Source organism: Lissotriton helveticus, chromosome 1_2, assembly GCF_964261635.1.
Source record: "Lissotriton helveticus chromosome 1_2, aLisHel1.1, whole genome shotgun sequence".
Lineage (NCBI taxonomy): Eukaryota > Metazoa > Chordata > Amphibia > Caudata > Salamandridae > Lissotriton > Lissotriton helveticus.
In genome coordinates this window covers 430022597-430048055 of record NC_136058.1, presented here as the reverse complement: position 1 = coordinate 430048055, position 25459 = coordinate 430022597, and positions in this window count along the sequence as shown.

Sequence of the window (25459 nt, the reverse complement as noted above, 5' to 3'; positions counted from 1 at the left end):
GCATCCATGTGTGGTGTCTGCTACAAAGAGGAAGCCAGCAGCGGCTTGAGGCAGTCCTGGGCATCCATGTGTGGTGTCTGCTACGAAGAGGAAGCCAGGCAGCGGCTTGAGGCAGTCCTGGGCATCCATGTGTGGTGTCTGCTACAAAGAGGCAGCCAGGCAGCGGCTTGAGGCAGTCCTGGGCATCCATGTGTGGTGTCTGCTACAAAGAGGAAGCCAGGCAGCGGCTTGAGGCAGTCCTAGGCATCCATGTGTGGTGTCTGCTACGAAGAGGAAGCCAGGCAGCGGCTTGAGGCAGTCCCGGGCATCCATGTGTGGTGTCTGCTACAAAGAGGAAGCCAGCAGCGGCTTGAGGCAGTCCTAGGCATCCATGTGTGGTGTCTGCTACGAAGAGGAAGCCAGGCAGCGGCTTGAGGCAGTCCTGGGCATCCATGTGTGGTGTCTGCTACAAAGAGGAAGCCAGGCAACGCTTGAGGCAGTCCTGGGCATCCATGTGTGGTGTCTGCTACAAAGAGGAAGACAGGCAGCGGCTTGAGGCAGTCCTAGGCATCCATGTGTGGTGTCTGCTACAAAGAGGAAGCCAGGCAGCGGCTTGAGGCAGTCCTGGGCATCCATGTGTGGTGTCAGCTACAAAGAGGAAGCCAGGCAGAGGCTTGAGGCAGTCCTGGGCATCCATGTGTGGTGTCTGCTACAAAGAGGAAGCCAGGCAGCGGCTTGAGGCAGTCCTGGGCATCCATGTGTGGTGTCTGCTACGAAGAGGAAGCCAGGCAGCGGCTTGAGGCAGTCCTAGGCATCCATGTGTGGTGTCTGCTACAAAGAGGAAGCCAGGCAGCGGCTTGAGGCAGTCCTGGGCATCCATGTGTGGTGTCTGCTACGAAGAGGAAGCCAGGCAGCGGCTTGAGGCAGTCCTAGGCATCCATGTGTGGTGTCTGCTACGAAGAGGAAGCCAGCAGCGGCTTGAGGCAGTCCTGGGCATCCATGTGTGGTGTCTGCTACGAAGAGGAAGCCAGGCAGCGGCTTGAGGCAGTCCTGGGCATCCATGTGTGGTGTCTGCTACAAAGAGGAAGCCAGGCAGCGGCTTGAGGCAGTCCTGGGCGTCCATGTGTGGTGTCTGCTACAAAGAGGAAGCCAGCAGCGGCTTGAGGCAGTCCTGGGCATCCATGTGTGGTGTCTGCTACGAAGAGGAAGCCAGGCAGCCGCTTGAGGCAGTCCTGGGCATCCATGTGTGGTGTCTGCTACAAAGAGGAAGCCAGGCAGCGGCTTGAGGCAGTCCTGGGCATCCATGTGTGGTGTCTGCTAGAAAGAGGAAGCCGGGCAGCGGCTTGAGGCAGTCCTGGGCATCCATGTCTGGTGTCTGCTACAAAGAGGAAGCCAGGCAACGCTTGAGGCAGTCCTGGGCATCCATGTGTGGTGTCTGCTACAAAGAGGAAGCCAGGCAGCGGCTTGAGGCAGTCCTGGGCATCCATGTGTGGTGTCTGCTACAAAGAGGAAGCCAGGCAGCTGCTTGAGGCAGTCCTGGGCATCCATGTGTGGTGTCTGCTACAAAGAGGAAGCCAGGCAGCGGCTTGAGGCAGTCCTGGGCATCCATGTGTGGTGTCTGCTACAAAGAGGAAGCCAGGCAGCGGCTTGAGGCAGTCCTGGGCATCCATGTGTGGTGTCTGCTACAAAGAGGAAGTCAGGCAGCGGCTTGAGGCAGTCCTGGGCATCCATGTGTGGTGTCTGCTAGAAAGAGGAAGCCAGGCAGCGGCTTGAGGCAGTCCTGGGCATCCATGTGTGGTGTCTGCTACAAAGAGGAAGCCAGCAGCGGCTTGAGGCAGTCCTGGGCATCCATGTGTGGTGTCTGCTACGAAGAGGAAGCCAGGCAGCGGCTTGAGGCAGTCCTGGGCATCCATGTGTGGTGTCTGCTACAAAGAGGAAGCCAGGCAGCGGCTTGAGGCAGTCCTGGGCGTCCATGTGTGGTGTCTGCTACAAAGAGGAAGCCAGCAGCGGCTTGAGGCAGTCCTGGGCGTCCATGTGTGGTGTCTGCTACAAAGAGGAAGCCAGCAGCGGCTTGAGGCAGTCCTGGGCATCCATGTGTGGTGTCTGCTACGAAGAGGAAGCCAGGCAGCCGTTTGAGGCAGTCCTGGGCATCCATGTGTGGTGTCTGCTACAAAGAGGAAGCCAGGCAGCGGCTTGAGGCAGTCCTGGGCATCCATGTGTGGTGTCTGCTAGAAAGAGGAAGCCGGGCAGCGGCTTGAGGCAGTCCTGGGCATCCATGTCTGGTGTCTGCTACAAAGAGGAAGCCAGGCAACGCTTGAGGCAGTCCTGGGCATCCATGTGTGGTGTCTGCTACAAAGAGGAAGCCAGGCAGCGGCTTGAGGCAGTCCTGGGCATCCATGTGTGGTGTCTGCTACAAAGAGGAAGCCAGGCAGCTGCTTGAGGCAGTCCTGGGCATCCATGTGTGGTGTCTGCTACAAAGAGGAAGCCAGGCAGCGGCTTGAGGCAGTCCTGGGCATCCATGTGTGGTGTCTGCTACAAAGAGGAAGCCAGGCAGCGGCTTGAGGCAGTCCTGGGCATCCATGTGTGGTGTCTGCTACAAAGAGGAAGCCAGGCAGCGGCTTGAGGCAGTCCTGGGCATCCATGTGTGGTGTCTGCTAGAAAGAGGAAGCCAGGCAGCGGCTTGAGGCAGTCCTGGGCATCCATGTGTGGTGTCTGCTACAAAGAGGAAGCCAGCAGCGGCTTGAGGCAGTCCTGGGCATCCATGTGTGGTGTCTGCTACAAAGAGGAAGCCAGGCAGCGGCTTGAGGCAGTCCTGGGCATCCATGTGTGGTGTCTGCTACAAAGAGGAAGCCAGGCAGCGGCTTGAGGCAGTCCTGGGCGTCCATGTGTGGTGTCTGCTACAAAGAGGAAGCCAGCAGCGGCTTGAGGCAGTCCTGGGCATCCATGTGTGGTGTCTGCTACAAAGAGGAAGCCAGGCAACGCTTGAGGCAGTCCTGGGCATCCATGTGTGGTGTCTGCCACAAAGAGGAAGCCAGGCAGCGGCTTGAGGCAGTCCTAGGCATCCATGTGTGGTGTCTGCTACGAAGAGGAAGCCAGGCAGCGGCTTGAGGCAGTCCTGGGCATCCATGTGTGGTGTCTGCTACGAAGAGGAAGCCAGGCAGCGGCTTGAGGCAGTCCTAGGCATCCATGTGTGGTGTCTGCTGCAAAGAGGAAGCCAGGCAGCGGCTTGAGGCAGTCCTGGGCATCCATGTGTGGTGTCTGCTACAAAGAGGAAGCCAGCAGCGGCTTGAGGCAGTCCTGGGCATCCATGTGTGGTGTCTGCTACAAAGAGGAAGCCAGGCAGCGGCTTGAGGCAGTCCCGGGCATCCATGTGTGGTGTCTGCTACAAAGAGGAAGCCAGCAGCGGCTTGAGGCAGTCCTGGGCATCCATGTTTGGTGTCTGCTACAAAGAGAAAGCCAGGCAGCGGCTTGAGGCAGTCCTAGGCATTCATGTGTGGTGTCTGCTACAAAGAGGAAGCCAGGCAGCGGCTTGAGGCAGTCCTGGGCATCCATGTGTGGTGTCTGCTACGAAGAGGAAGCCAGGCAGCGGCTTGAGGCAGTCCTAGGCATCCATGTGTGGTGTCTGCTAGAAAGAGGAAGCCAGGCAGCGGCTTGAGGCAGTCCTGGGCATCCATGTGTGGTGTCTGCTACGAAGAGGAAGCCAGGCAGCGGCTTGAGGCAGTCCTGGGCATCCATGTGTGGTGTCTGCTACGAAGAGGAAGCCAGGCAGCGGCTTGAGGCAGTCCTGGGCATCCATGTGTGGTGTCTGCTACGAAGAGGAAGCCAGGCAGCGGCTTGAGGCAGTCCTGGGCATCCATGTGTGGTGTCTGCTAGAAAGAGGAAGCCAGGCAGCGGCTTGAGGCAGTCCTGGGCATCCATGTGTGGTGTCTGCTACGAAGAGGAAGCCAGGCAGCGGCTTGAGGCAGTCCTGGGCATCCATGTGTGGTGTCTGCTACAAAGAGGAAGCCAGGCAGCGGCTTGAGGCAGTCCTGGGCGTCCATGTGTGGTGTCTGTTACAAAGAGGAAGCCAGCAGCGGCTTGAGGCAGTCCTGGGCATCCATGTGTGGTGTCTGCTACGAAGAGGAAGCCAGGCAGCGGCTTGAGGCAGTCCTGGGCATCCATGTGTGGTGTCTGCTACAAAGAGGAAGCCAGGCAGCGGCTTGAGGCAGTCCCGGGCATCCATGTGTGGTGTCTGCTACAAAGAGGAAGCCAGCAGCGGCTTGAGGCAGTCCTAGGCATCCATGTGTGGTGTCTGCTACGAAGAGGAAGCCAGGCAGCGGCTTGAGGCAGTCCTGGGCATCCATGTGTGGTGTCTGCTACAAAGAGGAAGCCAGGCAACGCTTGAGGCAGTCCTGGGCATCCATGTGTGGTGTCTGCTACAAAGAGGAAGACAGGCAGCGGCTTGAGGCAGTCCTAGGCATCCATGTGTGGTGTCTGCTACAAAGAGGAAGCCAGGCAGCGGCTTGAGGCAGTCCTGGGCATCCATGTGTGGTGTCAGCTACAAAGAGGAAGCCAGGCAGAGGCTTGAGGCAGTCCTGGGCATCCATGTGTGGTGTCTGCTACAAAGAGGAAGCCAGGCAGCGGCTTGAGGCAGTCCTGGGCATCCATGTGTGGTGTCTGCTACGAAGAGGAAGCCAGGCAGCGGCTTGAGGCAGTCCTAGGCAACCATGTGTGGTGTCTGCTACAAAGAGGAAGCCAGGCAGCGGCTTGAGGCAGTCCTAGGCATCCATGTGTGGTGTCTGCTACGAAGAGGAAGCCAGCAGCGGCTTGAGGCAGTCCTGGGCATCCATGTGTGGTGTCTGCTACGAAGAGGAAGCCAGGCAGCGGCTTGAGGCAGTCCTGGGCATCCATGTGTGGTGTCTGCTACAAAGAGGAAGCCAGGCAGCGGCTTGAGGCAGTCCTGGGCGTCCATGTGTGGTGTCTGCTACAAAGAGGAAGCCAGCAGCGGCTTGAGGCAGTCCTGGGCATCCATGTGTGGTGTCTGCTACGAAGAGGAAGCCAGGCAGCGGCTTGAGGCAGTCCTGGGCATCCATGTGTGGTGTCTGCTACAAAGAGGAAGCCAGGCAGCGGCTTGAGGCAGTCCTGGGCATCCATGTGTGGTGTCTGCTAGAAAGAGGAAGCCGGGCAGCGGCTTGAGGCAGTCCTGGGCATCCATGTCTGGTGTCTGCTACAAAGAGGAAGCCAGGCAACGCTTGAGGCAGTCCTGGGCATCCATGTGTGGTGTCTGCTACGAAGAGGAAGCCAGGCAGCGGCTTGAGGCAGTCCCGGGCATCCATGTGTGGTGTCTGCTACAAAGAGGAAGCCAGGCAGCGGCTTGAGGCAGTCCTGGGCATCCATGTGTGGTGTCTGCTACAAAGAGGAAGCCAGCAGCGGCTTGAGGCAGTCCTGGGCATCCATGTGTGGTGTCTGCTACAAAGAGGAAGCCAGGCAGCGGCTTGAGGCAGTCCCGGGCATCCATGTGTGGTGTCTGCTACAAAGAGGAAGCCAGCAGCGGCTTGAGGCAGTCCTGGGCATCCATGTTTGGTGTCTGCTACAAAGAGAAAGCCAGGCAGCGGCTTGAGGCAGTCCTAGGCATTCATGTGTGGTGTCTGCTTCGAAGAGGAAGCCAGGCAGCGGCTTGAGGCAGTCCTGGGCATCCATGTGTGGTGTCTGCTACGAAGAGGAAGCCAGGCAGCGGCTTGAGGCAGTCCTAGGCATCCATGTGTGGTGTCTGCTACGAAGAGGAAGCCAGGCAGCGGCTTGAGGCAGTCCTAGGCATCCATGTGTGGTGTCTGCTACAAAGAGGAAGCCAGGCAGCCGCTTGAGGCAGTCCTGGGCATCCATGTGTGGTGTCTGCTAGAAAGAGGAAGCCAGGCAGCGGCTTGAGGAAGTCCTGGGCATCCATGTGTGGTGTCTGCTACAAAGAGGAAGCCAGGCAGCGGCTTGAGGCAGTCCTGGGCGTCCATGTGTGGTGTCTGCTACAAAGAGGAAGCCAGCAGCGGCTTGAGGCAGTCCTGGGCGTCCATGTGTGGTGTCTGCTACAAAGAGGAAGCCAGCAGCGGCTTGAGGCAGTCCTGGGCATCCATGTGTGGTGTCTGCTACAAAGAGGAAGCCAGGCAGCGGCTTGAGGCAGTCCTGGGCGTCCATGTGTGGTGTCTGCTACAAAGAGGAAGCCAGCAGCGGCTTGAGGCAGTCCTGGGCATCCATGTGTGGTGTCTGCTACGAAGAGGAAGCCAGGCAGCGGCTTGAGGCAGTCCTGGGCATCCATGTGTGGTGTCTGCTACAAAGAGGAAGCCAGCAGCGGCTTGAGGCAGTCCTGGGCATCCATGTGTGGTGTCTGCTACGAAGAGGAAGCCAGGCAGCGGCTTGAGGCAGTCCTGGGCATCCATGTGTGGTGTCTGCTACAAAGAGGCAGCCAGGCAGCGGCTTGAGGCAGTCCTGGGCATCCATGTGTGGTGTCTGCTACAAAGAGGAAGCCAGGCAGCGGCTTGAGGCAGTCCTGGGCATCCATGTGTGGTGTCTGCTACAAAGAGGAAGCCAGGCAACGCTTGAGGCAGTCCTGGGCATCCATGTGTGGTGTCTGCTACAAAGAGGAAGCCAGGCAGCGGCTTGAGGCAGTCCTAGGCATCCATGTGTGGTGTCTGCTACAAAGAGGAAGCCAGGCAGCGGCTTGAGGCAGTCCTGGGCATCCATGTGTGGTGTCTGCTAGAAAGAGGAAGCCAGGCAGCGGCTTGAGGCAGTCCTGGGCATCCATGTGTGGTGTCTGCTACAAAGAGGAAGCCAGGCAACGCTTGAGGCAGTCCTGGGCATCCATGTGTGGTGTCTGCTACAAAGAGGAAGCCAGCAGCGGCTTGAGGCAGTCCTGGGCATCCATGTGTGGTGTCTGCTACAAAGAGGAAGCCAGCAGCGGCTTGAGGCAGTCCTGGGCATCCATGTGTGGTGTCTGCTACAAAGAGGAAGCCAGGCAGCGGCTTGAGGCAGTCCTGGGCATCCATGTGTGGTGTCTGCTACAAAGAGGAAGCCAGGCAGCCGCTTGAGGCAGTCCTGGGCATCCATGTGTGGTGTCTGCTACAAAGAGGAAGCCAGGCAACGCTTGAGGCAGTCCTGGGCATCCATGTGTGGTGTCTGCCACAAAGAGGAAGCCAGGCAGCGGCTTGAGGCAGTCCTAGGCATCCATGTGTGGTGTCTGCTACGAAGAGGAAGCCAGGCAGCGGCTTGAGGCAGTCCTGGGCATCCATGTGTGGTGTCTGCTACGAAGAGGAAGCCAGGCAGCGGCTTGAGGCAGTCCTAGGCATCCATGTGTGGTGTCTGCTGCAAAGAGGAAGCCAGGCAGCGGCTTGAGGCAGTCCTGGGCATCCATGTGTGGTGTCTGCTACAAAGAGGAAGCCAGCAGCGGCTTGAGGCAGTCCTGGGCATTCATGTGTGGTGTCTGCTACAAAGAGGAAGCCAGGCAGCGGCTTGAGGCAGTCCCGGGCATCCATGTGTGGTGTCTGCTACAAAGAGGAAGCCAGCAGCGGCTTGAGGCAGTCCTGGGCATCCATGTTTGGTGTCTGCTACAAAGAGAAAGCCAGGCAGCGGCTTGAGGCAGTCCTAGGCATTCATGTGTGGTGTCTGCTACAAAGAGGAAGCCAGGCAGCGGCTTGAGGCAGTCCTGGGCATCCATGTGTGGTGTCTGCTACGAAGAGGAAGCCAGGCAGCGGCTTGAGGCAGTCCTAGGCATCCATGTGTGGTGTCTGCTAGAAAGAGGAAGCCAGGCAGCGGCTTGAGGCAGTCCTGGGCATCCATGTGTGGTGTCTGCTACGAAGAGGAAGCCAGGCAGCGGCTTGAGGCAGTCCTGGGCATCCATGTGTGGTGTCTGCTACGAAGAGGAAGCCAGGCAGCGGCTTGAGGCAGTCCTGGGCATCCATGTGTGGTGTCTGCTACAAAGAGGAAGCCAGGCAGCGGCTTGAGGCAGTCCTGGGCATCCATGTGTGGTGTCTGCTAGAAAGAGGAAGCCAGGCAGCGGCTTGAGGCAGTCCTGGGCATCCATGTGTGGTGTCTGCTACGAAGAGGAAGCCAGGCAGCGGCTTGAGGCAGTCCTGGGCATCCATGTGTGGTGTCTGCTACAAAGAGGAAGCCAGGCAGCGGCTTGAGGCAGTCCTGGGCGTCCATGTGTGGTGTCTGTTACAAAGAGGAAGCCAGCAGCGGCTTGAGGCAGTCCTGGGCATCCATGTGTGGTGTCTGCTACGAAGAGGAAGCCAGGCAGCGGCTTGAGGCAGTCCTGGGCATCCATGTGTGGTGTCTGCTACAAAGAGGAAGCCAGGCAGCGGCTTGAGGCAGTCCCGGGCATCCATGTGTGGTGTCTGCTACAAAGAGGAAGCCAGCAGCGGCTTGAGGCAGTCCTAGGCATCCATGTGTGGTGTCTGCTACGAAGAGGAAGCCAGGCAGCGGCTTGAGGCAGTCCTGGGCATCCATGTGTGGTGTCTGCTACAAAGAGGAAGCCAGGCAACGCTTGAGGCAGTCCTGGGCATCCATGTGTGGTGTCTGCTACAAAGAGGAAGACAGGCAGCGGCTTGAGGCAGTCCTAGGCATCCATGTGTGGTGTCTGCTACAAAGAGGAAGCCAGGCAGCGGCTTGAGGCAGTCCTGGGCATCCATGTGTGGTGTCAGCTACAAAGAGGAAGCCAGGCAGAGGCTTGAGGCAGTCCTGGGCATCCATGTGTGGTGTCTGCTACAAAGAGGAAGCCAGGCAGCGGCTTGAGGCAGTCCTGGGCATCCATGTGTGGTGTCTGCTACGAAGAGGAAGCCAGGCAGCGGCTTGAGGCAGTCCTAGGCATCCATGTGTGGTGTCTGCTACAAAGAGGAAGCCAGGCAGCGGCTTGAGGCAGTCCTGGGCATCCATGTGTGGTGTCTGCTACGAAGAGGAAGCCAGGCAGCGGCTTGAGGCAGTCCTAGGCATCCATGTGTGGTGTCTGCTACGAAGAGGAAGCCAGCAGCGGCTTGAGGCAGTCCTGGGCATCCATGTGTGGTGTCTGCTACGAAGAGGAAGCCAGGCAGCGGCTTGAGGCAGTCCTGGGCATCCATGTGTGGTGTCTGCTACAAAGAGGAAGCCAGGCAGCGGCTTGAGGCAGTCCTGGGCGTCCATGTGTGGTGTCTGCTACAAAGAGGAAGCCAGCAGCGGCTTGAGGCAGTCCTGGGCATCCATGTGTGGTGTCTGCTACGAAGAGGAAGCCAGGCAGCCGCTTGAGGCAGTCCTGGGCATCCATGTGTGGTGTCTGCTACAAAGAGGAAGCCAGGCAGCGGCTTGAGGCAGTCCTGGGCATCCATGTGTGGTGTCTGCTAGAAAGAGGAAGCCGGGCAGCGGCTTGAGGCAGTCCTGGGCATCCATGTCTGGTGTCTGCTACAAAGAGGAAGCCAGGCAACGCTTGAGGCAGTCCTGGGCATCCATGTGTGGTGTCTGCTACGAAGAGGAAGCCAGGCAGCGGCTTGAGGCAGTCCCGGGCATCCATGTGTGGTGTCTGCTACAAAGAGGAAGCCAGGCAGCGGCTTGAGGCAGTCCTGGGCATCCATGTGTGGTGTCTGCTACAAAGAGGAAGCCAGCAGCGGCTTGAGGCAGTCCTGGGCATCCATGTGTGGTGTCTGCTACAAAGAGGAAGCCAGGCAGCGGCTTGAGGCAGTCCCGGGCATCCATGTGTGGTGTCTGCTACAAAGAGGAAGCCAGCAGCGGCTTGAGGCAGTCCTGGGCATCCATGTTTGGTGTCTGCTACAAAGAGAAAGCCAGGCAGCGGCTTGAGGCAGTCCTAGGCATTCATGTGTGGTGTCTGCTACAAAGAGGAAGCCAGGCAGCGGCTTGAGGCAGTCCTGGGCATCCATGTGTGGTGTCTGCTACGAAGAGGAAGCCAGGCAGCGGCTTGAGGCAGTCCTAGGCATCCATGTGTGGTGTCTGCTAGAAAGAGGAAGCCAGGCAGCGGCTTGAGGCAGTCCTGGGCATCCATGTGTGGTGTCTGCTACGAAGAGGAAGCCAGGCAGCGGCTTGAGGCAGTCCTGGGCATCCATGTGTGGTGTCTGCTACGAAGAGGAAGCCAGGCAGCGGCTTGAGGCAGTCCTGGGCATCCATGTGTGGTGTCTGCTACAAAGAGGAAGCCAGGCAGCGGCTTGAGGCAGTCCTGGGCATCCATGTGTGGTGTCTGCTAGAAAGAGGAAGCCAGGCAGCGGCTTGAGGCAGTCCTGGGCATCCATGTGTGGTGTCTGCTACGAAGAGGAAGCCAGGCAGCGGCTTGAGGCAGTCCTGGGCATCCATGTGTGGTGTCTGCTACAAAGAGGAAGCCAGGCAGCGGCTTGAGGCAGTCCTGGGCGTCCATGTGTGGTGTCTGTTACAAAGAGGAAGCCAGCAGCGGCTTGAGGCAGTCCTGGGCATCCATGTGTGGTGTCTGCTACGAAGAGGAAGCCAGGCAGCGGCTTGAGGCAGTCCTGGGCATCCATGTGTGGTGTCTGCTACAAAGAGGAAGCCAGCAGCGGCTTGAGGCAGTCCTGGGCATCCATGTGTGGTGTCTGCTACGAAGAGGAAGCCAGGCAGCGGCTTGAGGCAGTCCTGGGCATCCATGTGTGGTGTCTGCTACAAAGAGGCAGCCAGGCAGCGGCTTGAGGCAGTCCTGGGCATCCATGTGTGGTGTCTGCTACAAAGAGGAAGCCAGGCAGCGGCTTGAGGCAGTCCTAGGCATCCATGTGTGGTGTCTGCTACGAAGAGGAAGCCAGGCAGCGGCTTGAGGCAGTCCCGGGCATCCATGTGTGGTGTCTGCTACAAAGAGGAAGCCAGCAGCGGCTTGAGGCAGTCCTAGGCATCCATGTGTGGTGTCTGCTACGAAGAGGAAGCCAGGCAGCGGCTTGAGGCAGTCCTGGGCATCCATGTGTGGTGTCTGCTACAAAGAGGAAGCCAGGCAACGCTTGAGGCAGTCCTGGGCATCCATGTGTGGTGTCTGCTACAAAGAGGAAGACAGGCAGCGGCTTGAGGCAGTCCTAGGCATCCATGTGTGGTGTCTGCTACAAAGAGGAAGCCAGGCAGCGGCTTGAGGCAGTCCTGGGCATCCATGTGTGGTGTCAGCTACAAAGAGGAAGCCAGGCAGAGGCTTGAGGCAGTCCTGGGCATCCATGTGTGGTGTCTGCTACAAAGAGGAAGCCAGGCAGCGGCTTGAGGCAGTCCTGGGCATCCATGTGTGGTGTCTGCTACGAAGAGGAAGCCAGGCAGCGGCTTGAGGCAGTCCTAGGCATCCATGTGTGGTGTCTGCTACAAAGAGGAAGCCAGGCAGCGGCTTGAGGCAGTCCTGGGCATCCATGTGTGGTGTCTGCTACGAAGAGGAAGCCAGGCAGCGGCTTGAGGCAGTCCTAGGCATCCATGTGTGGTGTCTGCTACGAAGAGGAAGCCAGCAGCGGCTTGAGGCAGTCCTGGGCATCCATGTGTGGTGTCTGCTACGAAGAGGAAGCCAGGCAGCGGCTTGAGGCAGTCCTGGGCATCCATGTGTGGTGTCTGCTACAAAGAGGAAGCCAGGCAGCGGCTTGAGGCAGTCCTGGGCGTCCATGTGTGGTGTCTGCTACAAAGAGGAAGCCAGCAGCGGCTTGAGGCAGTCCTGGGCATCCATGTGTGGTGTCTGCTACGAAGAGGAAGCCAGGCAGCCGCTTGAGGCAGTCCTGGGCATCCATGTGTGGTGTCTGCTACAAAGAGGAAGCCAGGCAGCGGCTTGAGGCAGTCCTGGGCATCCATGTGTGGTGTCTGCTAGAAAGAGGAAGCCGGGCAGCGGCTTGAGGCAGTCCTGGGCATCCATGTCTGGTGTCTGCTACAAAGAGGAAGCCAGGCAACGCTTGAGGCAGTCCTGGGCATCCATGTGTGGTGTCTGCTACAAAGAGGAAGCCAGGCAGCGGCTTGAGGCAGTCCTGGGCATCCATGTGTGGTGTCTGCTACAAAGAGGAAGCCAGGCAGCTGCTTGAGGCAGTCCTGGGCATCCATGTGTGGTGTCTGCTACAAAGAGGAAGCCAGGCAGCGGCTTGAGGCAGTCCTGGGCATCCATGTGTGGTGTCTGCTACAAAGAGGAAGCCAGGCAGCGGCTTGAGGCAGTCCTGGGCATCCATGTGTGGTGTCTGCTACAAAGAGGAAGTCAGGCAGCGGCTTGAGGCAGTCCTGGGCATCCATGTGTGGTGTCTGCTAGAAAGAGGAAGCCAGGCAGCGGCTTGAGGCAGTCCTGGGCATCCATGTGTGGTGTCTGCTACAAAGAGGAAGCCAGCAGCGGCTTGAGGCAGTCCTGGGCATCCATGTGTGGTGTCTGCTACGAAGAGGAAGCCAGGCAGCGGCTTGAGGCAGTCCTGGGCATCCATGTGTGGTGTCTGCTACAAAGAGGAAGCCAGGCAGCGGCTTGAGGCAGTCCTGGGCGTCCATGTGTGGTGTCTGCTACAAAGAGGAAGCCAGCAGCGGCTTGAGGCAGTCCTGGGCGTCCATGTGTGGTGTCTGCTACAAAGAGGAAGCCAGCAGCGGCTTGAGGCAGTCCTGGGCATCCATGTGTGGTGTCTGCTACGAAGAGGAAGCCAGGCAGCCGTTTGAGGCAGTCCTGGGCATCCATGTGTGGTGTCTGCTACAAAGAGGAAGCCAGGCAGCGGCTTGAGGCAGTCCTGGGCATCCATGTGTGGTGTCTGCTAGAAAGAGGAAGCCGGGCAGCGGCTTGAGGCAGTCCTGGGCATCCATGTCTGGTGTCTGCTACAAAGAGGAAGCCAGGCAACGCTTGAGGCAGTCCTGGGCATCCATGTGTGGTGTCTGCTACAAAGAGGAAGCCAGGCAGCGGCTTGAGGCAGTCCTGGGCATCCATGTGTGGTGTCTGCTACAAAGAGGAAGCCAGGCAGCTGCTTGAGGCAGTCCTGGGCATCCATGTGTGGTGTCTGCTACAAAGAGGAAGCCAGGCAGCGGCTTGAGGCAGTCCTGGGCATCCATGTGTGGTGTCTGCTACAAAGAGGAAGCCAGGCAGAGGCTTGAGGCAGTCCTGGGCATCCATGTGTGGTGTCTGCTACAAAGAGGAAGCCAGGCAGCGGCTTGAGGCAGTCCTGGGCATCCATGTGTGGTGTCTGCTAGAAAGAGGAAGCCAGGCAGCGGCTTGAGGCAGTCCTGGGCATCCATGTGTGGTGTCTGCTACAAAGAGGAAGCCAGCAGCGGCTTGAGGCAGTCCTGGGCATCCATGTGTGGTGTCTGCTACAAAGAGGAAGCCAGGCAGCGGCTTGAGGCAGTCCTGGGCATCCATGTGTGGTGTCTGCTACAAAGAGGAAGCCAGGCAGCGGCTTGAGGCAGTCCTGGGCGTCCATGTGTGGTGTCTGCTACAAAGAGGAAGCCAGCAGCGGCTTGAGGCAGTCCTGGGCATCCATGTGTGGTGTCTGCTACGAAGAGGAAGCCAGGCAGCGGCTTGAGGCAGTCCTGGGCATCCATGTGTGGTGTCTGCTACAAAGAGGAAGCCAGCAGCGGCTTGAGGCAGTCCTGGGCATCCATGTGTGGTGTCTGCTATGAAGAGGAAGCCAGGCAGCGGCTTGAGGCAGTCCTGGGCATCCATGTGTGGTGTCTGCTACAAAGAGGCAGCCAGGCAGCGGCTTGAGGCAGTCCTGGGCATCCATGTGTGGTGTCTGCTACAAAGAGGAAGCCAGGCAGCGGCTTGAGGCAGTCCCGGGCATCCATGTGTGGTGTCTGCTACAAAGAGGAAGCCAGCAGCGGCTTGAGGCAGTCCTAGGCATCCATGTGTGGTGTCTGCTACGAAGAGGAAGCCAGGCAGCGGCTTGAGGCAGTCCTGGGCATCCATGTGTGGTGTCTGCTACAAAGAGGAAGCGAGGCAACGCTTGAGGCAGTCCTGGGCATCCATGTGTGGTGTCTGCTACAAAGAGGAAGCCAGGCAGCGGCTTGAGGCAGTCCTAGGCATCCATGTGTGGTGTCTGCTACAAAGAGGAAGCCAGGCAGCGGCTTGAGGCAGTCCTGGGCATCCATGTGTGGTGTCTGCTACAAAGAGGAAGCCAGGCAGCGGCTTGAGGCAGTCCTGGGCATCCATGTGTGGTGTCTGCTACAAAGAGGAAGCCAGGCAGCGGCTTGAGGCAGTCCTGGGCATCCATGTGTGGTGTCTGCTACGAAGAGGAAGCCAGGCAGCGGCTTGAGGCAGTCCTAGGCATCCATGTGTGGTGTCTGCTACAAAGAGGAAGCCAGGCAGCGGCTTGAGGCAGTCCTGGGCATCCATGTGTGGTGTCTGCTACGAAGAGGAAGCCAGGCAGCGGCTTGAGGCAGTCCTAGGCATCCATGTGTGGTGTCTGCTACGAAGAGGAAGCCAGCAGCGGCTTGAGGCAGTCCTGGGCATCCATGTGTGGTGTCTGCTACGAAGAGGAAGCCAGGCAGCGGCTTGAGGCAGTCCTGGGCATCCATGTGTGGTGTCTGCTACAAAGAGGAAGCCAGGCAGCGGCTTGAGGCAGTCCTGGGCGTCCATGTGTGGTGTCTGCTACAAAGAGGAAGCCAGCAGCGGCTTGAGGCAGTCCTGGGCATCCATGTGTGGTGTCTGCTACGAAGAGGAAGCCAGGCAGCCGCTTGAGGCAGTCCTGGGCATCCATGTGTGGTGTCTGCTACAAAGAGGAAGCCAGGCAGCGGCTTGAGGCAGTCCTGGGCATCCATGTGTGGTGTCTGCTAGAAAGAGGAAGCCGGGCAGCGGCTTGAGGCAGTCCTGGGCATCCATGTCTGGTGTCTGCTACAAAGAGGAAGCCAGGCAACGCTTGAGGCAGTCCTGGGCATCCATGTGTGGTGTCTGCTACAAAGAGGAAGCCAGGCAGCGGCTTGAGGCAGTCCTGGGCATCCATGTGTGGTGTCTGCTACAAAGAGGAAGCCAGGCAGCTGCTTGAGGCAGTCCTGGGCATCCATGTGTGGTGTCTGCTACAAAGAGGAAGCCAGGCAGCGGCTTGAGGCAGTCCTGGGCATCCATGTGTGGTGTCTGCTACAAAGAGGAAGCCAGGCAGCGGCTTGAGGCAGTCCTGGGCATCCATGTGTGGTGTCTGCTACAAAGAGGAAGCCAGGCAGCGGCTTGAGGCAGTCCTGGGCATCCATGTGTGGTGTCTGCTAGAAAGAGGAAGCCAGGCAGCGGCTTGAGGCAGTCCTGGGCATCCATGTGTGGTGTCTGCTACAAAGAGGAAGCCAGCAGCGGCTTGAGGCAGTCCTGGGCATCCATGTGTGGTGTCTGCTACGAAGAGGAAGCCAGGCAGCGGCTTGAGGCAGTCCTGGGCATCCATGTGTGGTGTCTGCTACAAAGAGGAAGCCAGGCAGCGGCTTGAGGCAGTCCTGGGCGTCCATGTGTGGTGTCTGCTACAAAGAGGAAGCCAGCAGCGGCTTGAGGCAGTCCTGGGCATCCATGTGTGGTGTCTGCTACGAAGAGGAAGCCAGGCAGCGGCTTGAGGCAGTCCTGGGCATCCATGTGTGGTGTCTGCTACAAAGAGGCAGCCAGGCAGCGGCTTGAGGCAGTCCTGGGCATCCATGTGTGGTGTCTGCTACGAAGAGGAAGCCAGGCAACGCTTGAGGCAGTCCTGGGCATCCATGTGTGGTGTCTGCTACAAAGAGGAAGCCAGGCAGCGGCTTGAGGCAGTCCTAGGCATCCATGTGTGGTGTCTGCTACGAAGAGGAAGCCAGGCAGCGGCTTGAGGCAGTCCTGGGCATCCATGTGTGGTGTCTGCTAGAAAGAGGAAGCCAGGCAGCGGCTTGAGGCAGTCCTGGGCATCCATGTGTGGTGTCTGCTACAAAGAGGAAGCCAGGCAACGCTTGAGGCAGTCCTGGGCATCCATGTGTGGTGTCTGCTACAAAGAGGAAGACAGGCAGCGGCTTGAGGCAGTCCTAGGCATCCATGTGTGGTGTCTGCTACAAAGAGGAAGCCAGGCAGCGGCTTGAGGCAGTCCTGGGCATCCATGTGTGGTGTCAGCTACAAAGAGGAAGCCAGGCAGAGGCTTGAGGCAGTCCTGGGCATCCATGTGTGGTGTCTGCTACAAAGAGGAAGCCAGGCAGCGGCTTGAGGCAGTCCTGGGCATCCATGTGTGGTGTCTGCTACGAAGAGGAAGCCAGGCAGCGGCTTGAGGCAGTCCTAGGCATCCATGTGTGGTGTCTGCTACAAAGAGGAAGCCAGGCAGCGGCTTGAGGCAGTCCTGGGCATCCATGTGTGGTGTCTGCTACGAAGAGGAAGCCAGGCAGCGGCTTGAGGCAGTCCTAGGCATCCATGTGTGGTGTCTGCTACGAAGAGGAAGCCAGCAGCGGCTTGAGGCAGTCCTGGGCATCCATGTGTGGTGTCTGCTACGAAGAGGAAGCCAGGCAGCGGCTTGAGGCAGTCCTGGGCATCCATGTGTGGTGTCTGCTACAAAGAGGAAGCCAGGCAGCGGCTTGAGGCAGTCCTGGGCGTCCATGTGTGGTGTCTGCTACAAAGAGGAAGCCAGCAGCGGCTTGAGGCAGTCCTGGGCATCCATGTGTGGTGTCTGCTACGAAGAGGAAGCCAGGCAGCCGCTTGAGGCAGTCCTGGGCATCCATGTGTGGTGTCTGCTACAAAGAGGAAGCCAGGCAGCGGCTTGAGGCAGTCCTGGGCATCCATGTGTGGTGTCTGCTAGAAAGAGGAAGCCGGGCAGCGGCTTGAGGCAGTCCTGGGCATCCATGTCTGGTGTCTGCTACAAAGAGGAAGCCAGGCAACGCTTGAGGCAGTCCTGGGCATCCATGTGTGGTGTCTGCTACAAAGAGGAAGCCAGGCAGCGGCTTGAGGCAGTCCTGGGCATCCATGTGTGGTGTCTGCTACAAAGAGGAAGCCAGGCAGCTGCTTGAGGCAGTCCTGGGCATCCATGTGTGGTGTCTGCTACAAAGAGGAAGCCAGGCAGCGGCTTGAGGCAGTCCTGGGCATCCATGTGTGGTGTCTGCTACAAAGAGGAAGCCAGGCAGCGGCTTGAGGCAGTCCTGGGCATCCATGTGTGGTGTCTGCTACAAAGAGGAAGTCAGGCAGCGGCTTGAGGCAGTCCTGGGCATCCATGTGTGGTGTCTGCTAGAAAGAGGAAGCCAGGCAGCGGCTTGAGGCAGTCCTGGGCATGCATGTGTGGTGTCTGCTACAAAGAGGAAGCCAGCAGCGGCTTGAGGCAGTCCTGGGCATCCATGTGTGGTGTCTGCTACGAAGAGGAAGCCAGGCAGCGGCTTGAGGCAGTCCTGGGCATCCATGTGTGGTGTCTGCTACAAAGAGGAAGCCAGGCAGCGGCTTGAGGCAGTCCTGGGCGTCCATGTGTGGTGTCTGCTACAAAGAGGAAGCCAGCAGCGGCTTGAGGCAGTCCTGGGCGTCCATGTGTGGTGTCTGCTACAAAGAGGAAGCCAGCAGCGGCTTGAGGCAGTCCTGGGCATCCATGTGTGGTGTCTGCTACGAAGAGGAAGCCAGGCAGCCGCTTGAGGCAGTCCTGGGCATCCATGTGTGGTGTCTGCTACAAAGAGGAAGCCAGGCAGCGGCTTGAGGCAGTCCTGGGCATCCATGTGTGGTGTCTGCTAGAAAGAGGAAGCCGGGCAGCGGCTTGAGGCAGTCCTGGGCATCCATGTCTGGTGTCTGCTACAAAGAGGAAGCCAGGCAACGCTTGAGGCAGTCCTGGGCATCCATGTGTGGTGTCTGCTACAAAGAGGAAGCCAGGCAGCGGCTTGAGGCAGTCCTGGGCATCCATGTGTGGTGTCTGCTACAAAGAGGAAGCCAGGCAGCTGCTTGAGGCAGTCCTGGGCATCCATGTGTGGTGTCTGCTACAAAGAGGAAGCCAGGCAGCGGCTTGAGGCAGTCCTGGGCATCCATGTGTGGTGTCTGCTACAAAGAGGAAGCCAGGCAGCGGCTTGAGGCAGTCCTGGGCATCCATGTGTGGTGTCTGCTAGAAAGAGGAAGCCAGGCAGCGGCTTGAGGCAGTCCTGGGCATCCATGTGTGGTGTCTGCTACAAAGAGGAAGCCAGCAGCGGCTTGAGGCAGTCCTGGGCATCCATGTGTGGTGTCTGCTACAAAGAGGAAGCCAGGCAGCGGCTTGAGGCAGTCCTGGGCATCCATGTGTGGTGTCTGCTACAAAGAGGAAGCCAGGCAGCGGCTTGAGGCAGTCCTGGGCGTCCATGTGTGGTGTCTGCTACAAAGAGGAAGCCAGCAGCGGCTTGAGGCAGTCCTGGGCATCCATGTGTGGTGTCTGCTACGAAGAGGAAGCCAGGCAGCGGCTTGAGGCAGTCCTGGGCATCCATGTGTGGTGTCTGCTACAAAGAGGAAGCCAGCAGCGGCTTGAGGCAGTCCTGGGCATCCATGTGTGGTGTCTGCTATGAAGAGGAAGCCAGGCAGCGGCTTGAGGCAGTCCTGGGCATCCATGTGTGGTGTCTGCTACAAAGAGGCAGCCAGGCAGCGGCTTGAGGCAGTCCTGGGCATCCATGTGTGGTGTCTGCTACAAAGAGGAAGCCAGGCAGCGGCTTGAGGCAGTCCTAGGCATCCATGTGTGGTGTCTGCTACGAAGAGGAAGCCAGGCAGCGGCTTGAGGCAGTCCCGGGCATCCATGTGTGGTGTCTGCTACAAAGAGGAAGCCAGCAGCGGCTTGAGGCAGTCCTAGGCATCCATGTGTGGTGTCTGCTACGAAGAGGAAGCCAGGCAGCGGCTTGAGGCAGTCCTGGGCATCCATGTGTGGTGTCTGCTACAAAGAGGAAGCCAGGCAACGCTTGAGGCAGTCCTGGGCATCCATGTGTGGTGTCTGCTACAAAGAGGAAGCCAGGCAGCGGCTTGAGGCAGTCCTAGGCATCCATGTGTGGTGTCTGCTACAAAGAGGAAGCCAGGCAGCGGCTTGAGGCAGTCCTGGGCATCCATGTGTGGTGTCTGCTACAAAGAGGAAGCCAGGCAGCGGCTTGAGGCAGTCCTGGGCATCCATGTGTGGTGTCTGCTACAAAGAGGAAGCCAGGCAGCGGCTTGAGGCAGTCCTGGGCATCCATGTGTGGTGTCTGCTACGAAGAGGAAGCCAGGCAGCGGCTTGAGGCAGTCCTAGGCATCCATGTGTGGTGTCTGCTACAAAGAGGAAGCCAGGCAGCGGCTTGAGGCAGTCCTGGGCATCCATGTGTGGTGTCTGCTACGAAGAGGAAGCCAGGCAGCGGCTTGAGGCAGTCCTAGGCATCCATGTGTGGTGTCTGCTACGAAGAGGAAGCCAGCAGCGGCTTGAGGCAGTCCTGGGCATCCATGTGTGGTGTCTGCTACGAAGAGGAAGCCAGGCAGCGGCTTGAGGCAGTCCTGGGCATCCATGTGTGGTGTCTGCTACAAAGAGGAAGCCAGGCAGCGGCTTGAGGCAGTCCTGGGCGTCCATGTGTGGTGTCTGCTACAAAGAGGAAGCCAGCAGCGGCTTGAGGCAGTCCTGGGCATCCATGTGTGGTGTCTGCTACGAAGAGGAAGCCAGGCAGCCGCTTGAGGCAGTCCTGGGCATCCATGTGTGGTGTCTGCTACAAAGAGGAAGCCAGGCAGCGGCTTGAGGCAGTCCTGGGCATCCATGTGTGGTGTCTGCTAGAAAGAGGAAGCCGGGCAGCGGCTTGAGGCAGTCCTGGGCATCCATGTCTGGTGTCTGCTACAAAGAGGAAGCCAGGCAACGCTTGAGGCAGTCCTGGGCATCCATGTGTGGTGTCTGCTACAAAGAGGAAGCCAGGCAGCGGCTTGAGGCAGTCCTGGGCATCCATGTGTGGTGTCTGCTACAAAGAGGAAGCCAGGCAGCTGCTTGAGGCAGTCCTGGGCATCCATGTGTGGTGTCTGCTACAAAGAGGAAGCCAGGCAGCGGCTTGAGGCAGTCCTGGGCATCCATGTGTGGTGTCTGCTACAAAGAGGAAGCCAGGCAGCGGCTTGAGGCAGTCCTGGGCATCCATGTGTGGTGTCTGCTACAAAGAGGAAGCCAGGCAGCGGCTTGAGGCAGTCCTGGGCATCCATGTGTGGTGTCTGCTAGAAAGAGGAAGCCAGGCAGCGGCTTGAGGCAGTCCTGGGCATCCATGTGTGGTGTCTGCTACAAAGAGGAAGCCAGCAGCGGCTTGAGGCAGTCCTGGGCATCCATGTGTGGTGTCTGCTACGAAGAGGAAGCCAGGCAGCGGCTTGAGGCAGTCCTGGGCATCCATGTGTGGTGTCTGCTACAAAGAGGAAGCCAGGCAGCGGCTTGAGGCAGTCCTGGGCGTCCATGTGTGGTGTCTGCTACAAAGAGGAAGCCAGCAGCGGCTTGAGGCAGTCCTGGGCATCCATGTGTGGTGTCTGCTACGAAGAGGAAGCCAGGCAGCGGCTTGAGGCAGTCCTGGGCATCCATGTGTGGTGTCTGCTACAAAGAGGCAGCCAGGCAGCGGCTTGAGGCAGTCCTGGGCATCCATGTGTGGTGTCTGCTACGAAGAGGAAGCCAGGCAGCGGCTTGAGGCAGTCCTAGGCATCCATGTGTGGTGTCTGCTACGAAGAGGAAGCCAGGCAGTGGCTTGAGGCAGTCCTGGGCATCCATGTGTGGTGTCTGCTAGAAAGAGGAAGCCAGGCAGCGGCTTGAGGCAGTCCTGGGCATCCATGTGTGGTGTCTGCTACAAAGAGGAAGCCAGGCAGCGGCTTGAGGCAGTCCTGGGCATCCATGTGTGGTGTCTGCTACAAAGAGGAAGCCAGGCAACGCTTGAGGCAGTCCTGGGCATCCATGTGTGGTGTCTGCTACAAAGAGGAAGCCAGGCAGCGGCTTGAGGCAGTCCTGGGCATCCATGTGTGGTGTCTGCTAGAAAGAGGAAGCCAGGCAGCGGCTTGAGGCAGTCCTGGGCATCCATGTGTGGTGTCTGCTACAAAGAGGAAGCCAGCAGCGGCTTGAGGCAGTCCTGGGCATCCATGTGCGGTGTCTGCTACGAAGAGGAAGCCAGGCAGCGGCTTGAGGCAGTCCTGGGCATCCATGTGTGGTGTCTGCTACAAAGAGGAAGCCAGCAGCGGCTTGAGGCAGTCCTGGGCATCCATGTGTGGTGTCTGCTACAAAGAGGAAGCCAGGCAGCGGCTTGAGGCAGTCCTGGGCGTCCATGTGTGGTGTCTGCTACAAAGAGGAAGCCAGCAGCGGCTTGAGGCAGTCCTGGGCATCCATGTGTGGTGTCTGCTACGAAGAGGAAGCCAGGCAGCGGCTTGAGGCAGTCCTGGGCATCCATGTGTGGTGTCTGCTACAAAGAGGCAGCCAGGCAGCGGCTTGAGGCAGTCCTGGGCATCCATGTGTGGTGTCTGCTACGAAGAGGAAGCCAGGCAACGCTTGAGGCAGTCCTGGGCATCCATGTGTGGTGTCTGCTACAAAGAGGAAGCCAGGCAGCGGCTTGAGGCAGTCCTAGGCATCCATGTGTGGTGTCTGCTACGAAGAGGAAGCCAGGCAGCGGCTTGAGGCAGTCCTGGGCATCCATGTGTGGTGTCTGCTAGAAAGAGGAAGCCAGGCAGCGGCTTGAGGCAGTCCTGGGCATCCATGTGTGGTGTCTGCTACAAAGAGGAAGCCAGGCAGCGGCTTGAGGCAGTCCTGGGCATCCATGTGTGGTGACTGCTACAAAGAGGAAGCCAGGCAACGCTTGAGGCAGTCCTGGGCATCCATGTGTGGTGTCTGCTACAAAGAGGAAGCCAGGCAGCGGCTTGAGGCAGTCCTGGGCATCCATGTGTGGTGTCTGCTACAAAGAGGAAGCCAGGCAGCGGCTTGAGGCAGTCCTGGGCATCCATGTGTGGTGTCTGCTACGAAGAGGAAGCCAGGCAGCGGCTTGAGGCAGTCCTGGGCATCCATGTGTGGTGTCTGCTACAAAGAGGAAGCCAGGCAGCGGCTTGAGGCAGTCCTGGGCATCCATGTGTCGTGTCTGCTAGAAAGAGGAAGCCAGGCAGCGGCTTGAGGCAGTCCTGGGCATCCATGTGTGGTGTCTGCTACGAAGAGGAAGCCAGGCAGCGGCTTGAGGCAGTCCTGGGCATCCATGTGTGGTTTCTGCTAGAAAGAGGAAGCCAGGCAGCGGCTTGAGGCAGTCCTAGGCATCCATGTGTGGTGTCTGCTACGAAGAGGAAGCCAGGCAGCGGCTTGAGGCAGTCCTAGGCATCCATGTGTGGTGTCTGCTACGAAGAGGAAGCCAGGCAGCGGCTTGAGGCAGTCCTAGGCATCCATGTGTGGTGTCCGCTACAAAGAGGAAGCCAGGCAGCCGCTTGAGGCAGTCCTGGGCATCCATGTGTGGTGTCTGCTAGAAAGAGGAAGCCAGGCAGCGGCTTGAGGCAGTCCTGGGCATCCATGTGTGGTGTCTGCTACAAAGAGGAAGCCAGGCAGCGGCTTGAGGCAGTCCTGGGCATCCATGTGTGGTGTCTGCTACAAAGAGGAAGCCAGCAGCGGCTTGAGGCAGTCCTGGGCGTCCATGTGTGGTGTCTGCTACAAAGAGGAAGCCAGCAGCGGCTTGAGGCAGTCCTGGGCATCCATGTGTGGTGTCTGCTACAAAGAGGAAGCCAGGCAGCGGCTTGAGGCAGTCCTGGGCGTCCATGTGTGGTGTCTGCTACAAAGAGGAAGCCAGCAGCGGCTTGAGGCAGTCCTGGGCATCCATGTGTGGTGTCTGCTACGAAGAGGAAGCCAGGCAGCGGCTTGAGGCAGTCCTGGGCATCCATGTGTGGTGTCTAGTACAAAGAGGAAGCCAGCAGCGGCTTGAGGCAGTCCTGGGCATCCATGTGTGGTGTCTGCTACGAAGAGGAAGCCAGGCAGCGGCTTGAGGCAGTCCTGGGCATCCATGTGTGGTGTCTGCTACAAAGAGGCAGCCAGACAGCGGCTTGAGGCAGTCCTGGGCATCCATGTGTGGTGTCTGCTACAAAGAGGAAGCCAGGCAGCGGCTTGAGGCAGTCCTAGGCATCCTTGTGTGGTGTCTGCTACGAAGAGGAAGCCAGGCAGCGGCTTGAGGCAGTCCTGGGCATCCATGTGTGGTGTCTGCTACAAAGAGGAAGCCAGGCAACGCTTGAGGCAGTCCTGGGCATCCATGTGTGGTGTCTGCTACAAAGAGGAAGCCAGGCAGCGGCTTGAGGCAGTCCTAGGCATCCATGTGTGGTGTCTGCTACAAAGAGGAAGCCAGGCAGCGGCTTGAGGCAGTCCTGGGCATCCATGTGTGGTGTCTGCTACAAAGAGGAAGCCAGGCAGCGGCTTGAGGCAGTCCTGGGCATCCATGTGTGGTGTCTGCTACAAAGAGGAAGCCAGGCAGCGGCTTGAGGCAGTCCTGGGCATCCATGTGTGGTGTCTGCTACGAAGAGGAAGCCAGGCAGCGGCTTGAGGCAGTCCTAGGCATCCATGTGTGGTGTCTGCTACAAAGAGGAAGCCAGGCAGCGGCTTGAGGCAGTCCTGGGCATCCATGTGTGGTGTCTGCTACGAAGAGGAAGCCAGGCAGCGGCTTGAGGCAGTCCTAGGCATCCATGTGTGGTGTCTGCTACGAAGAGGAAGCCAGCAGCGGCTTGAGGCAGTCCTGGGCATCCATGTGTGGTGTCTGCTACGAAGAGGAAGCCAGGCAGCGGCTTGAGGCAGTCCTGGGCATCCATGTGTGGTGTCTGCTACAAAGAGGAAGCCAGGCAGCGGCTTGAGGCAGTCCTGGGCGTCCATGTGTGGTGTCTGCTACAAAGAGGAAGCCAGCAGCGGCTTGAGGCAGTCCTGGGCATCCATGTGTGGTGTCTGCTACGAAGAGGAAGCCAGGCAGCCGCTTGAGGCAGTCCTGGGCATCCATGTGTGGTGTCTGCTAGAAAGAGGAAGCCAGGCAGCGGCTTGAGGCAGTCCTGGGCATCCATGTGTGGTGTCTGCTACAAAGAGGAAGCCAGGCAGCGGCTTGAGGCAGTCCTGGGCGTCCATGTGTGGTGTCTGCTACAAAGAGGAAGCCAGCAGCGGCTTGAGGCAGTCCTGGGCGTCCATGTGTGGTGTCTGCTACAAAGAGGAAGCCAGCAGCGGCTTGAGGCAGTCCTGGGCATCCATGTGTGGTGTCTGCTACAAAGAGGAAGCCAGGCAGCGGCTTGAGGCAGTCCTGGGCGTCCATGTGTGGTGTCTGCTACAAAGAGGAAGCCAGCAGCGGCTTGAGGCAGTCCTGGGCATCCATGTGTGGTGTCTGCTACGAAGAGGAAGCCAGGCAGCGGCTTGAGGCAGTCCTGGGCATCCATGTGTGGTGTCTGCTACAAAGAGGAAGCCAGCAGCGGCTTGAGGCAGTCCTGGGCATCCATGTGTGGTGTCTGCTACGAAGAGGAAGCCAGGCAGCGGCTTGAGGCAGTCCTGGGCATCCATGTGTGGTGTCTGCTACAAAGAGGCAGCCAGGCAGCGGCTTGAGGCAGTCCTGGGCATCCATGTGTGGTGTCTGCTACAAAGAGGAAGCCAGGCAGCGGCTTGAGGCAGTCCTAGGCATCCATGTGTGGTGTCTGCTACGAAGAGGAAGCCAGGCAGCGGCTTGAGGCAGTCCTGGGCATCCATGTGTGGTGTCTGCTACAAAGAGGAAGCCAGGCAACGCTTGAGGCAGTCCTGGGCATCCATGTGTGGTGTCTGCTACAAAGAGGAAGCCAGGCAGCGGCTTGAGGCAGTCCTAGGCATCCATGTGTGGTGTCTGCTACAAAGAGGAAGCCAGGCAGCGGCTTGAGGCAGTCCTGGGCATCCATGTGTGGTGTCTGCTAGAAAGAGGAAGCCAGGCAGCGGCTTGAGGCAGTCCTGGGCATCCATGTGTGGTGTCTGCTACAAAGAGGAAGCCAGGCTACGCTTGAGGCAGTCCTGGGAATCCATGTGTGGTGTCTGCTACAAAGAGGAAGCCAGCAGCGGCTTGAGGCAGTCCTGGGCATCCATGTGTGGTGTCTGCTACAAAGAGGAAGCCAGCAGCGGCTTGAGGCAGTCCTGGGCATCCATGTGTGGTGTCTGCTACAAAGAGGAAGCCAGGCAGCGGCTTGAGGCAGTCCTGGGCATCCATGTGTGGTGTCTGCTACAAAGAGGAAGCCAGGCAGCCGCTTGAGGCAGTCCTGGGCATCCATGTGTGGTGTCTGCTACAAAGAGGAAGCCAGGCAACGCTTGAGGCAGTCCTGGGCATCCATGTGTGGTGTCTGCTACAAAGAGGAAGCCAGGCAGCGGCTTGAGGCAGTCCTAGGCATCCATGTGTGGTGTCTGCTACAAAGAGGAAGCCAGGCAGCGGCTTGAGGCAGTCCTGGGCATCCATGTGTGGTGTGTGCTACGAAGAGGAAGCCAGGCAGCGGCTTGAGGCAGTCCTAGGCATCCATGTGTGGTGTCTGCTGCAAAGAGGAAGCCAGGCAGCGGTTTGAGGCAGTCCTGGGCATCCATGTGTGGTGTCTGCTACAAAGAGGAAGCCAGCAGCGGCTTGAGGCAGTCCTGGGCATCCATGTGTGGTGTCTGCTACAAAGAGGAAGCCAGGCAGCGGCTTGAGGCAGTCCCGGGCATCCATGTGTGGTGTCTGCTACAAAGAGGAAGCCAGCAGCGGCTTGAGGCAGTCCTGGGCATCC